The sequence below is a fragment of the Hylaeus anthracinus genome, unplaced genomic scaffold (genome assembly GCF_026225885.1).
Source record: "Hylaeus anthracinus isolate JK02 unplaced genomic scaffold, UHH_iyHylAnth1.0_haploid 14314, whole genome shotgun sequence".
Classification (NCBI taxonomy): Eukaryota; Metazoa; Arthropoda; class Insecta; order Hymenoptera; family Colletidae; genus Hylaeus; species Hylaeus anthracinus.
Genome location: NW_026534523.1, coordinates 1 through 14,405, shown reverse-complemented (window position 1 = coordinate 14,405; position 14,405 = coordinate 1). Strand labels below are relative to the sequence as shown.

General features: G+C 33.9%; 1 long non-coding RNA gene across 1 annotated transcript; it reads left to right on the top strand.

Annotated features, from left to right (window-relative positions):
• The first annotated feature begins 271 nt into the window (after positions 1-271).
• On the top strand, positions 272-3,039 carry LOC128892684 (uncharacterized). Its single transcript, XR_008461141.1, has 3 exons — positions 272-523; positions 611-1,396; positions 1,898-3,039. It is a non-coding gene; the product is annotated as an uncharacterized LOC128892684 (long non-coding RNA).
• The last annotated feature ends 11,366 nt before the right edge of the window (positions 3,040-14,405 follow it).

Sequence of the window (14,405 nt, the reverse complement as noted above, 5' to 3'; positions counted from 1 at the left end):
GTGGCGGTTCGTTGATTCAATGCGTTAATCCATTTGAATTCCGCTCCAAATTTGAATATAAATATATACTACATGCGGTAGTGTTTAAGCTATTCCGCGTTGTGGCGCTACATGCCATGAAGCTGTAGGGACCTACATATAGTCATAGGTTCAAGCAGCGTTACCAACCTAAGCTAGAGAATTTAGCATTAAGAGGTTTTCGTCGTTTTTGAATAAGAGACGCAGCAAAGAGAGCGTTTAGAGAAGTTCGTTAGTGTGGTTAGCGTCGCGACACGTGCTCGTCTGATTAAGAGAAAATAAAGAAAAGGAAATCCAAAAAGCTGTGTTCTATATACGAGTACGAGATTACCTTCCCCCGGCAAAAGTAATGGTTCCATAAAAGTTTAGACGTAGAAATACGCTACAAAGCTAAGTTCACGTGATAGCGTAACAATACTTTATTTTATTCTACATATTGCGGAGTGATAGACTGCGTTATACTTGTTAATTTTTTTACTTATTAAAAAAATAACCTTATAATATGGTATGGTACATTCAATTACAGTTCCTGATCAAACATTTTTCTCCATTTCTAATCTAGTGATTTCGTATTTTCACTTTGATGTTACAGAATCGACCCGCTGGTACTCGTACCGCATGTGATCGAATTATGAAAAATACGTGTGACTTAGCCATAAATCAAATCACTTGAAATAAAAATAAGAAACTATAATATAATTTTATTATAACTATTCAAATATAATTTTTATTAACAAAGACGTAGAGTTTTGCTCCTACAAACGCGGACTATTGCAGGAAACGTCTGATCTGGAGAACGGTCTCTATGTGAATAATAAAAGTGTTTCAATAAAATGCAATCACCAAGAAAAACAAAACACGTAAAAGACATGAAAATCGTAATCAGCGCCAACCACGTTCAAACAGAATTGCCAACCTCACAGAGTCATACACACATACACAACAACACAAACGAATCTCCGCTCTGCCATCTAGGGATAATGTGGAAATTAATTTGTCCCTACATAGATCGTGGAACGCAACATTACATTAATTTAACAAAAACGATGCTTATCTTCAGTATTTAAAGAGACTAATGATAAGGCACTTTTGCAGACGTGGACTTGTGCGCGTTTGTATTTAGTGTATATATATAGGAAGTGCTGTAGAGCGCGTATATGAATGAGTGTATTATATAGAGTACTGTCGCGTTGACAGTTTAATTAATTAAATTAACTGAAGACGTTAGTTTTCTTTAGTGTTTATGCTAGCTACTGATCATTTAACGTATACCAAAGTAATTTATTTTCTACTGAAATGTACGTTTCATGATAATCCGAGAAATATTAATTTAATATTGGTTCAACGTGTCGACACATTCTTACTTTAAGGTTAAAAGGTAATGTAATCATGTTTTATTATACTATACTATGTCAAGTTGTGTTACAGTTAATAGTCGTAAACAAATATGTATCGAATTTAATTTTGAAAATATATTTCATCAAAACATATTTTATATATGTATATTTTTTAAAAAAATATTTAGGTATTAAATACATGTTCAGAATGGTGTAATACAAATTTCACATGCAGTTTGTAGTAATTACTATAAAATTAGTGACGATTAGTACAAACATTAAATATGAATATTATTGAAATAAAGTCCATCTTTATATTTAATTAGAATTTGTATTATATAATGATCAAATGAATGTTTTATGAAGTTTCATTAATCATTAGAAGCCAGTTAATACATAATGAGGTTTGAAATTGTAGAATATAAACAGAATATATCAGATTTTAAATACTTTGCAATAATAATTGTTTACACAGCAAATTTGTAAATTTAGTATAAAACGTACAAACTTGTATTGAAATTATTTTGTATGTCCTTATACAGGGTGTGGCAGGACAGATGGTACAACCAAGCAGAGGGTGATACTACATGTAAAAATAAATCGAAAAAAGGAATAATATTTTTTCATTCAACGCTTTGTTTTCATGAAAATCGAATTTGAAAATTCTATCCAGTACGTGTGCACTGGACTGTGTCCCCAAGTCATTGCCCGCTACAAGTTTCCTTTTGCTTACATATTGTAATGTTGACTTTTCTAATGCTTAAATTTCGTCTTCAGCCATACGATTTTCTTCTACTTTTAGTCTTTTTTGATCAGTCAAGCTGTGACAATGTCTACTTATAGCAACTACGAGTACGTCAAAATGATAAAAGCATTAGAAGCTTGTCATGGAAATGCAACAGCAGCAGTTTAACATTACAGGCAACAATTTCTAAAATGCAGAAATAAGTGAAAATTCTCTCAAGCTGAAGGAAAAAATAATAAATGCTTTTATTCAAATAAAGTGTCGATATTCATTGGCGTCAGTTCATGACTCACTAACAAGGCAAGCAATGATATGTATACATCAACAAGGACAGCACTTTGAACAGTTTATTCAATAATGTTACACAATTAATGTTAGAAGTATCAATAAAATTAATAAAAATTAATAAAATTAATATTTCTTATTTATAATACATATCTAAACTTAGAAGCGGTATAGTGAACATGTACTGGATGGAATTTTCAAACTTGATTTTCCTCAAAAAGAAAGCGTCAAACGAAAAAATGTTATTCTATTTTTTTGACTTATTTTTACATGTAGTATTACCCTCTACTCTGTTGTACTAACCAGCCTGCCAAACCCTGTATATCTATTTGTATTTATTAAGAATTAAAATTTTTTGATACCACTTAATGAAAGTGACTTGCATCTATATAATTCAAAGGTTTACTCAAATAGGAGTATCAAAAGTGTGGCTAAATCAAATTTTATTTGTGATGGGTTCTTTGATTGCTTACGGAAAAAATATTATGTGTTAAGTTTCCAGTCTGTGTCACAATTTCATGGGTACCAAAAGGTAGAATTGAAAATTATGTTTCTGATTGATTTCTTTTACAGTATTACATGAAATTCTTTTAAAAAATCACAGACATGTGGGATAAAGAAGTACACATTACATAGTTTTTCACATTCTTTATTGAAAATCCATGTTGTGAAAAATAAAAAAGACCAAAAAAAAGTGAATAATGCTAGTGTTGTAAAGAAACTGTTAAGATACTATAATTGTATCATTACAGTAAGTACATATTACTGTTATTATTATTTTCAATTCTGTTTGTTTTTTAGTATTTGTGCACCATATTTAACCCTTTGCAGTCAGAATTTTCTGATTTCAGTACATGTTTGTCGAGCCTCATTCGACATAGGACTGCAAAGGGATAATGAAATTAAAATGTAATATTTTCATTGTTTCTTATCAGAGTAATTTATATGTTGTACTTTTGTACATTCTTTCTATAATTATTCTTTTATGCGATACTTAATGACTAGACTGCAGAAGTTTATGCACGATAAATATGTAACATACACATGGCATTTATACATGAAAAATATACAAAGTATATAGGTATATATAAAGTGTAATATAATAATCAATATATTAGTATGTTACAGAATATTCACTATATACACATGTAAAATACTTCTCACAATTATTCTGATACATTATAGTTCGCGTGCCAATTAATTATGAGCATTTTTCCAAATTTAATGTTGCTAATTGGTGGCGTTTGTCTGTCAAAATTATTTTATTTGCAGAGAATGACCGCTCTACGCCATACAAAGTAATCGGTGCGTATTTAAATTTACTCCAACATTGATCTGGCACACTTATTGGTCCTTGACGCACTCGTTATTTAAAATACTTGAAATCGTCGATGATGTAGAAAATGCTATATTCTTTTCTAAAGTAATATTACATTTTTTTCTAATTTTTTCACTGCAATCACCAGGAATATTTTTTAAATGTATTATACTATTCATATATATTCCGAATTAATTTTGCGATAAATACTTCTGTCATCGTTATCATTATTATCGTTGTCATTAATAACACAATTGGAATCGATTATGATCTAACTTAGTATTAATGGTTTTCTATTTTTTCTAACTTTTGCCAGTTTTTATAACATTACAAGACACTTAAATGTTTTCACTTTTACATAGAGATCACATTAACTGCGAAGTATTCGAATTGAACTAATTGAGATTATGCCATAAAAGTTACATTCTAATGTATCTACAATAGCTATTGTTCTCAATAGCATCTATAGCAAAGCATCAAAGTATCAGACTACTGAACTGTGCAACATTTTTAAACTTAAGTGTGGGTCACACTTACACTAATTTTTTTTTAATTTCTTATGTATTTGTTTTAATACTTGGCACATAACAATAATCAATATAGTTTTATGAATATTTGAAGGATATTTAAAAAATATTTCGATCTAGCTAACGTATACATCAAAATAAGTTTAGCGCATTGTGTTATGTTATTACTTTTTGTATTAGGTATTCTATCAGCTACTGTATTGTTTAACAGTTGCCATATTAAATTAATATAAGTTGTTTTGCAAATTTCTTACCTTTAACAAATATGGATGGATTGTAGTATAGAATTATATAACATCCTTAATCTTTATTATTGTTTTCTTTGATGATTGGTGTCTCTTGTTCAAGATTACATATTCCATTAAGTATATCTACAGGTGTTACAGTCTTTTAAAGGTACCAAGCATGCGATAAATAATAAATTATTGCTGCTAATGCGAACTGCATCTAACAATATGCATTCACATATTTACAACAATAGGATTTAATTTTGGAATAGCCTACTGAATGGCATGTAGACAGTGTAACATCTACAAGTTTTATTATAGATATAGTGTGACCTAACTTCGAATTTAATAAAATTAATGGTCTCTTTAAAGCAACAATGATATTACTTGAGATAATTCAAAGAACCCATAAATAAAATTTTGAAATTCTTTCCTGCTATTTTTGGAAAAGTAAAATGTTCAAAGACTAATTATTTGAATGAAATATTTCATAAATTTTAATGTTGATTTTCAACTTAACTGATAACGAATTTTTAGTTATTTTTGAGATAATATTTTTTCTAGTATTTCATTTTAACGTCCTATAACCAAATTTAAACGTTTGTTCAATTATTAGAAAGCACAGTCGAATATAAACTGATTTTTGGGAGTAACTCATAGTTTTCTTGATGGTGAAGTGACAATAAACTTAATTATTTAATTCTACAGCAGTTAATTAATTATGGTTGTCTTTTAATGCAAGTATAAGTACTCTGTAGTAGAGATCTTCCAAATAACATTTTACATCCTGAAGCTTTGATCAGTATTTCAACCATAAAAAAATAATAGGGACAGTGTTAAATAATAACATAAATAATAGAATACCTGACAAGGATAATGATAGCATAAAAAGAGCTCCAAATTTATTTTGACTTATATTTTAGGTTGAAACATCTTTAAAATTAATGTATTGAGTATCGTCATGTAGTTATGAATTGAATAAAAAAATATAAATAGTTTTTGAAAAACGACTTCTCGATTTTGTTTTTTAATAACAAAATTCACTTGTCAGTAGTTGTGGCGTCCACTTAAACGACATCATCCTTTACGTTTAATTGTAATCATGTATAATTTCATTTTATTTCAATAAATTGGATATTTTTAGTTGAAAAGTTTTAAAAATATTCTTACATCTGTAAATGTACATTGATCATTGCTATGTAGTTTGGGATTGAAATAAAGTGTAAAAATAATTTGAAGCAATAAATGAACCTAAGTGGAACTCGAACCTAACTTGAAAGTTTGCAGGTTTAGCTGTGAAGTATTTCGTGTTGGCTCTGCTGTTGAGTGTATGAGTATTCATTAAAATGTAACTCGCACAGCATGATTTTAATTGGTTGGGTTTATTTAGTCTTTTTCATTCTTGTACTGTTTCACTAAATGTAGTCATTGTGTATCACAGAAAGGACTAATTATACAAAGAATGTACAAAAGTGCAATGTGTAAGTACTCTGACAAGCGTTAACAAAACTATCAAATATTAATTACTTCATATATGCCACAATAATACCAGTAATCTATAACAAATTTAGGATAATAGTAACACGATTATGTACTTACTGTAAAGATATAATTATAGTGTTCTAACGGTTTCAATAAAAAATCGGTATTTTTTTGTATTGTCTGTTTTTTAAAACATAGAGTTTTAATTAAAGAATTTAAGAAAACTCTGACCTATGTGAATTTACTTTAGGGGCACGACCCTTTTATTTGAATATACACTTTATACAGCTTTTAAATAATTTTCAAGATTTAAAATTCATTAATATATCATATTTCTTAATACTAAATAGAACAATTTTGAAGTAATTTATTGAAAATGGATATAAATATTATACATAAATTGTTCAAAGACTATATTAATATTGTATATACTATTATTATTTCAGTTACACATTTATGTAAGCTATAACGCGCTTGTCAATGATGTTGAATAAGACTTATGCTATCTTGTATCTTGTAATTTATATTTTTATTTTCAATTATGTTGCATTTAGTGATACAGTTTTCAAAATATAACACGTGCAACTATAGAATCAAATAGTTTATATATGTGTATGTGCAAATTATTTACAAATTTTTGTTATTAAATATACAAATAAGGTAAATAATATCGTTGTTATATGAAATGGTTGTATTATATAAGGTTTTTTTTAATATGTGGGCTCTTTTTGGAAGCTGAGGTCCTGACATCAGTACGAATCGAGAAGTCCGTTCCCAATTTCCGAACTAGGGCTTCGTTATTGAGATATAAGCAGTTGAAATTTGCTATTTCCACCGATGCACACTACTGCTTAAAAATGACCTAGGACTTTCTAGGCCAAGTAGTACGAGGCCATTGACACAATCTGTAAAAACTAAATGACAATGACCTCGCCCTGTCTGGTCCAAACTGTTTTGCGGACTCCTAGATCATTTTCCAAGAGTGAGTGCATTTGTGAGTGTTTCTCCTTTATAGGTGTGTACAGTTGCGGTCGCGCGAATAGCTAAAGCCCTGGTTTTTCTGAACGAGATCGCCACGGAACATTCCGTTCGTTTACGTCGGACGAAATGGTCGACGGAACGAGTGATTTGAGTCGATGAGGCCGGTTTCTCTGAAAAAAAACCGTCACGAAATGACGACGGAAACCGAAAATAAGGATTGTGGACGGATTCACGAATATCCAATTCATAGTAATCTTTGTGTAAAATCCGGGACGATATTCCGTGGACCCCATTCCGTCCAAACCAAATTATTTTGGTTTCGACGGAACGAAGCGGACGGATTTGCGTGAGTGCGAGTGAATAGACACGAGGAATTCTGTCTTCGTTTAGGGTCGAAGGGATCAGGGGCAATACCGATACTTGACCTAACCTTTTTTTTTGCCTACGACTCTACCCCAAGGGGTATGTCCCAAACCATTCCTCTATTGACGATGTTATGTTGTATATCAATCTCAAAAATGAAAACTCGTATACGTGGGGGTTCGATTCTAACCCTTTCAGGTTAATGCATTATCTGTAGCCAAGGGGCAGTTTTCAATTGGACGCAATAATGAGTCTTCCGACGCGAAGGTGTTAATAATGAAATATAACTATTATATAATATATATTACTATAAAGAAATATAATTATAATTATTATGTAACCATCGGCAGCATTTGTTTCCCCAACCTTGGCAGCGCAAAAGGTAATGATTGGCAACATGTTCACAGACGATGAATGTACAATTGACGATGTTCGAAGTCAAATTCAAAAGAAACTTAACAAGTTTTTTCGTGGATACCCGAAATCGCGATAATAGCGAAGTCTATATGTAATTTTATGTACATATGTACCTATAATGAGACTTCTCTTACAAAATACAACACAGAGCTGATAACTACTAATAATACTAAGTATAATAAAATATGTTTAACACCTTCGCGTCTGGATATACTTGAACAATTTGATTTGCTACACATAATTTTATGAAATTTCTGTAATTTCTTATTTGACATAAGAATGCGTCATCCGTAATCAGCAGAAGTTTTCGATTTAACGCAAAAATAGGTCATCTGTAGCAAAGAGGTACTATATACTATATATATATATTTAAATAATGTATAATATTATATAATGATCACATTTACACATGTGTATTGTTTATATACTAATTCTAATTACATTCAAATATACTACATGTATGCACGTTTGACGGCTCATAAACTCATTCACTACAACAGGAGTTCACATGATTCTGGAGATTCCGTCTCCCTTCGAATCGTTAATATCAAAATCCATCCCGGTCGACGGAACGGAGACCCACGAACTGCCATCTGGACTAAAGTGTGAGACCTTTTACGGTTACTAACACACCACTGGTATCGGTGAGATAGTCCACGAACTTTTCCGTCTCTATTCCGTCACAATCTCGTTCAGAAATCCAGTGCTTAACAAAGACTCAAACTGCCTCCCCAAAAAGCGCCTACACATTCAGAAACACTCTGTATATTGTGTTCATAGAATTTTTGATAATTTTGGGGACGAACTTTTGCAATGTAGGTTTAAGAATGAGATGAAAGTGTTATGTAAATGCAAGCTTATAAATATTATGTTACAAAATTATAGCAAACACATAATATACACTCGCCTTCAGAAAAATCGGGACACTTTCGTGAAACTTCGTCAGGAGTAGTTTTGAAGTGTCCTCTGGATGTGTGCAAAGTTGCATTGGCGAGGCTTGATGCGAAGGGATTAATTCACCCCCCTAAAGGGGAGGGTGTAGAAAAACGCCTCTTTGGACAAGGCCAGGGGTGACGGGAGGGGTTGAAAAATTCAAAAAAACCTTTGGGCGTACTCTCCTTGATGCTCTCTGTAAAATGCACCTCCTGGAATCCCTCTCAGATAAGCCCACCCCTTACAACCCCTCGCCCCCTTCAAAATTCACAATTTTTGGACGACAGACCCGAATTTAGTCTCAATGCATTTCCTGGAATTCCATGATCCAGGAAATGCCAACGCTCACGCCGTACATCCCATAGCACCCCTTGGGGGGGGGGGGCGGAATAGCTCGCCACTTTTTAACCCCCTCCGTGAAAGGGCACTTCCACACATCAAAGGGTGATGAAATTCGCCAGGTTTGTTGTCGGTATGCTAAGGATCAATGCTGAAAAGATCCCATTTCGAAAGCTGCCGCTAGAGCTGAAGGGGGATGGCCCAAAGTTAGGGGTGGTCCACCCCCAGGTGTAGGGGTTGAAACGTTGCCACAACGCGTCCCGAGCATGTCATAGGGGTCCGAGACATTGGCCCAAACACAGTTTTGATGTTTTTGGAAAATCACCCCCAAGTTTAGGCCCGTCTGCAGGGTAAGCGAGTAACCCCACGTCAACGCCGTTCGCGGATTCGAACGCGCAAATGCTTCATTAGCAGATCCCCAAAAAATCAAATTTTTTGAATCACGCTTTCGTTGGCAAATCGGGGCAGATTTGAAAGAGCAGCAAATGGGCCGGACGAAGCCGGTATTCAGAAGTGGAGCGAGGGCCTGCACCCGTAGTGCACTCGATGTGCATTTTGTAGAGAGCATCAAGAAGAGTCGCCTTAAAGGTTTTTTTGGTTTTTTCAACCCTTTCCGTCACCCCTGGCCCCTTCAGAAGTGCCGTTTTCCTGCATCACCCCCTTTACGGGGGTGAATTAACCCCTTCGCATCAAGCCTTGCCAATGCAACTTTGCACACACCTAGAGAACACTTCAAAACTACTCCTGCCGAAGTTTCACGAAAATCGGTTGAAAACTCGCATATTTATGACGTTTTGAAGAAGTGTCCCGATAGGTGAGGGTATTATCTTGCGATTTTACCAACTTGACTAATTTGTGGTTTCTTTGCAAACCACACTAAGAATTTGAAATGGTCATAAGTTTTTAATTGTGGTTCTCAAAGTTAAGATTTCGTTTCAGACTTTTCCCATTGTTTTCTTATAAAATGTTGAGGACCTTCGTTTGGGCTCTTGGGTGAGAATGTGCATTCATTCAGGATACTCGTTAAAAGAGACAACAATTCCAGCGTCAAAAGTCGCATTGTCTAGCACAGGGGTAGCCAACCCGCGGCCTGCCTTGAAAATCAATGTATTAAAAAAGAACATTAATCTTGCATCCATATATTCATAAATTAACTATCGAAATTATGAGAAAAAATTAACTTTGGTTTTAAAATAATATTGCGTACCAGAAAGTTTTCGCGAAACACGGTTAAAAATGCCAAGGAGCGCGATCGCGCCCCGTCGATTACGTATCGAAAAAAGCTGAAGAGCTGAAGAGCAAAAAAATGTCTAAAATGGGTCTAAATCTAATATGGGAATTAATTATTTTATATGCGGTCCGCGAAGGTATGATGCATTTCGAAAGTGGACCGCGAAATCATTTGGGTTGGCCGCCCCTCGTCTAGCAGATATTCACAACAAAATTTGTGGTTCTTTTTAACACTAAAGTACCATGGCTGGTCAATTGATTTAACAATATGCACTATTTTTTTTCCTTTCATAAGTTTAACTTTATGTAAATATTGATATCATGCGTTCAATTAATTTTTCTTTTTGTATAGCTTATTTTGTTTCATTTTTCTATGAGAGAAATCTAAAGTCTATTTTATCTACCGTAAATTAATTATAAATTAATGGTCTTTTATAAAACTAACAGTTCTAAATCTCAGTTTTGCATAGAACTGTAGTCTGTATATCTCTAAATGAAGCAAATATGATCTAAAGTAGTACTATGTTATTTTATTTCTGAGTTTATTCGCAAATATGACAAGTTGTTCAGTGAAAATATTGTTGGAAGGAATGAATAACATAAAGAAAGAGTGTTTGGAGAAATCATTGATGGACTAAATTCTGAATCTAATAATGATCTAAACAGTGGTAAAGAAATATTTTTCACAGACTTCGAAAAGGAGGAGGCTACTCAATTCGACATGTATATATTTTTCTTTTTTATATTCATTCACCGATTACGTCGATACAGCTTGCCTAATCGGAATGAAACCTCTTGCATCTGGCAGAGCATCACTGCCACTTGATCCAATAAAGAAAACATTTGACCTTGGTTTATTTTTTATCACTTTATATCATTTTTATCGCAAAAAAGTACTATTTCACGTATGTTCGGCCTGAAGTCGATGAATTGGACGAAACGCCTTACAGTTTGCTGTCGCACGCGATTTTCTCGATGATAACATTTGCAAAAATTCATGAATTTTGTTATTGTTTATAACTATTGTTATTGCAAAATTCCTAGTTTTTTATTTAACTCAGCAAGTAGTTAACCAATCAAGATGGAACCTTCTACATATAATGACAGCTGATTTCATGCTGTTCCCGTTTGGACAAATTTATGAGTTTCTTAATTATTTAACTATTACTTCAACTATTGTTATTGCAAAATTCCTATTCTTTGATGTAACTCGGCAAGGAATTAACCGATCGAGATGGAATCTTCTACATGTAATGTCAGATGATTTAGTGATGTTCCCGTTTGCAAAAATTTATGGATACTTTCATTGTTTAAAACCATTGTAGCTACAAAATTCCTATTCTCTGGTGTAGCTCGATAAGAAATTTACCAAACGCGATCGATTCCTTCACATTTAGTTGCATATGTATTCCTGATGATCCCATTTGCAACTATATATGAATATATAGTGTAGGATCGGGTGGGATAATAACGCGAATTGTTTACTTATTAAATTGGAAGAATCACTTTAATTACACTTACTCCTAATTTTACACTACGTTTTACTATTCTATTCTTACACATACATTAAATCTATTCCTTAACTAGTATTGTCCTAAATCTACGCCGCTAACTCTAATCTAATGCTCAACTTTTCGCCACGACTTTCTTTATACGACTGTCGAGCCGTTATCAGTTTCGCTCGCGCCTCGACCTGCCGCATTGTCAAAAAAAAACCGGTTCAATGCTCTCGCCTTTGTTTTTCGGTTTCGCTGGCCGTTGCCGAGCGAACACACGCGTCTATTGTCTTTTCGCTTTACGCGACTTTCCTAGCGATGTTTTCGTTCGCGTTCATCGGCCCGGTTACCTTGATCGCTCGACACTCGCACTCGTCGATACATTCTATGTATGTACCGTTCTTTCCACTTTCTACAATAGTGTCTATGTGGAAGTACTGTCTGAGAGGGTTTGATGTATTTGGTTTGGCGATGCGAGGTGGGGAGGGGGGCATATTGCATACAGTTAATGTATATACTATCTACATGAAAATACTGTCTGAGTAGATTTGGGACAGTATTTGGTAAAGGTGGCGATATTGAACAGTGTTAATGTTTATTATGTCTAAAGTAGATATAATAATAACAATAATTTAAGGACGTATGTTTTGTTCCTCCGACAGAAAGTAACCGAGTTTGGTAATTTTGAATGTAAGCAATTTTTAATTTTGCGCCGACTACGAAAATGTTATTTAACATAATCTAATATAAACGAAATAGAAATTTAGTATATTATTCAATATAATTTAATACACAGGAAATAGAAATTATTTCATACTTCTAAACAATTATATCTAGAACTGGTAAGTATTCATATCAATTAATTAGAAATTATTTTCTATCTTTTAGTACAGTTTCAATATTGTTTCGGAAAAGATGTTTGCCTAGTTCTGACGACAAAAGTGGTTAAATAATGAAAATCATGAAGTGATGCTAGACGGAAATGTTTGGTAATTACAGCAATAACCACATTTTCCTTCACCACATTATTAAACACGTCCTAAATTGTACAAAAATTGGTGCTTGCAGAAACATATTTTCTACAGTTTAGGAAATGGGATCAAAATTATACTTATTCATTAGCATTTCATATATATATATGGCGCATGCCAAGCAAAAAATGTACTGCTCTCATATTTATGCAATACGAAGTGGAACCTTGTTTTTTCTGAGAGAAAGCATGTAATATTTCAGAAACTTTAAGATTTATTTGCTTTCACGATAAAAGTCAACTTGGTCAGCATCTAAAAATAGATAAGCGTGTCAAATGTGCCCCTATATCAAATTCTACTTGTGATGGATCATTTGATAGTTTATTGAAAAATAAAAAGGTAAATATGCCGAATAGGGGACTCCGTCCCTATGACCTTCACCTTGACATATGTTGTCAACTGCACCCTCCTGAGTAACTTTTTCTAATAAATGTTCTTAACTTTTCTAATAAAAAAAGTTTGTAACAATTTTGGTTACAGACGGCACTTTTCCAGTTAAACTTTACCTTTTTCCTATACATATATATAACCTATACCACAATCTTTATTAGTGCAATAAAAAAATGGGGGTCCAGGGGCTGGGGGTAAGGAGTACTGCAGCGCAGCACGCAGGTGTGTTCACGGTTATCCTGAGGGATGTATATTGCTTTTAGGGGGGTCGAGTGGGCACAGCCCCCCCAGCAAGCGTGCGGTTTCAAGGCGCATACTTTCAGCTAAAAAAGGTTTTACAAAATTTAAAACACATATGTCTTAAAACTATGCTCTTGCTGGGGGGCTGCGCCCCCCTCAACCTCCCTGAAAGCAATATACATCCCTCGCGATAACCGTATACACACCTGCGTGGTGCGCTACAGTATTCCTTGTTGAGGGCTTCGTCCCCAAACCCCTGACCGGGGGCCAGTCCGGAAAATGTTCAAGACTGATTAATTTAAAAGATACTATTCTACAGCACGACAACCCAAGACGTTGTAGTGACAGAATCACGCAATACAAAATAAAGGTTAATGCTTAATGTATCTTTATTGTGACGAAACCGTTGTTACAAACTGATTATTGCACAAAGTGTTCTTCTTACTGATTATTTACAATGCGTTCTTCTTATCAACTAAGCTTGACGGCTATACATTTAAATCTACAGCCTTGCTTTCTAGTTTTTACATTGTTTACCTTTGTACTCTTCGTGTCACATATAACGCTTAATTCAGCTTGTTTCTATTTTTAACCGACTTCGAAAAGGAGGAGGCTACTCAATTCGACATGCAAATATATATATATATCGACATATATATATACATGACGAATTGAGTAGCCTCCTAGTATAGTATACAGGGTGTCCCAAAACTCGGGGAGGAGCCGGAAATGGGGGGTAGCTGAGACGATTCTGAACAACAATTTCCTTTGCAAAAATGTCGGATGGGGCTTCGTTTTTGAATTATTAACGAAAAACACTGACCAATCACAGCGTCCGAGGAGCGCGCGCTCAGAGCATAGGCGTAAGCGAGGAGGCTCGAGCCAGCGAACAAGCGGGCCGGTAAAACAACACGCGTTAATACCAGTGTGAGGTTGTAGCACATGAAACGTCTGATTTTAAGCAAATATAACTTTTTCTTTATATTAAACGTTACTGATCAAGATAGGAGGTATCGAAATCTGTACATTTAATGAAGAAATTACAC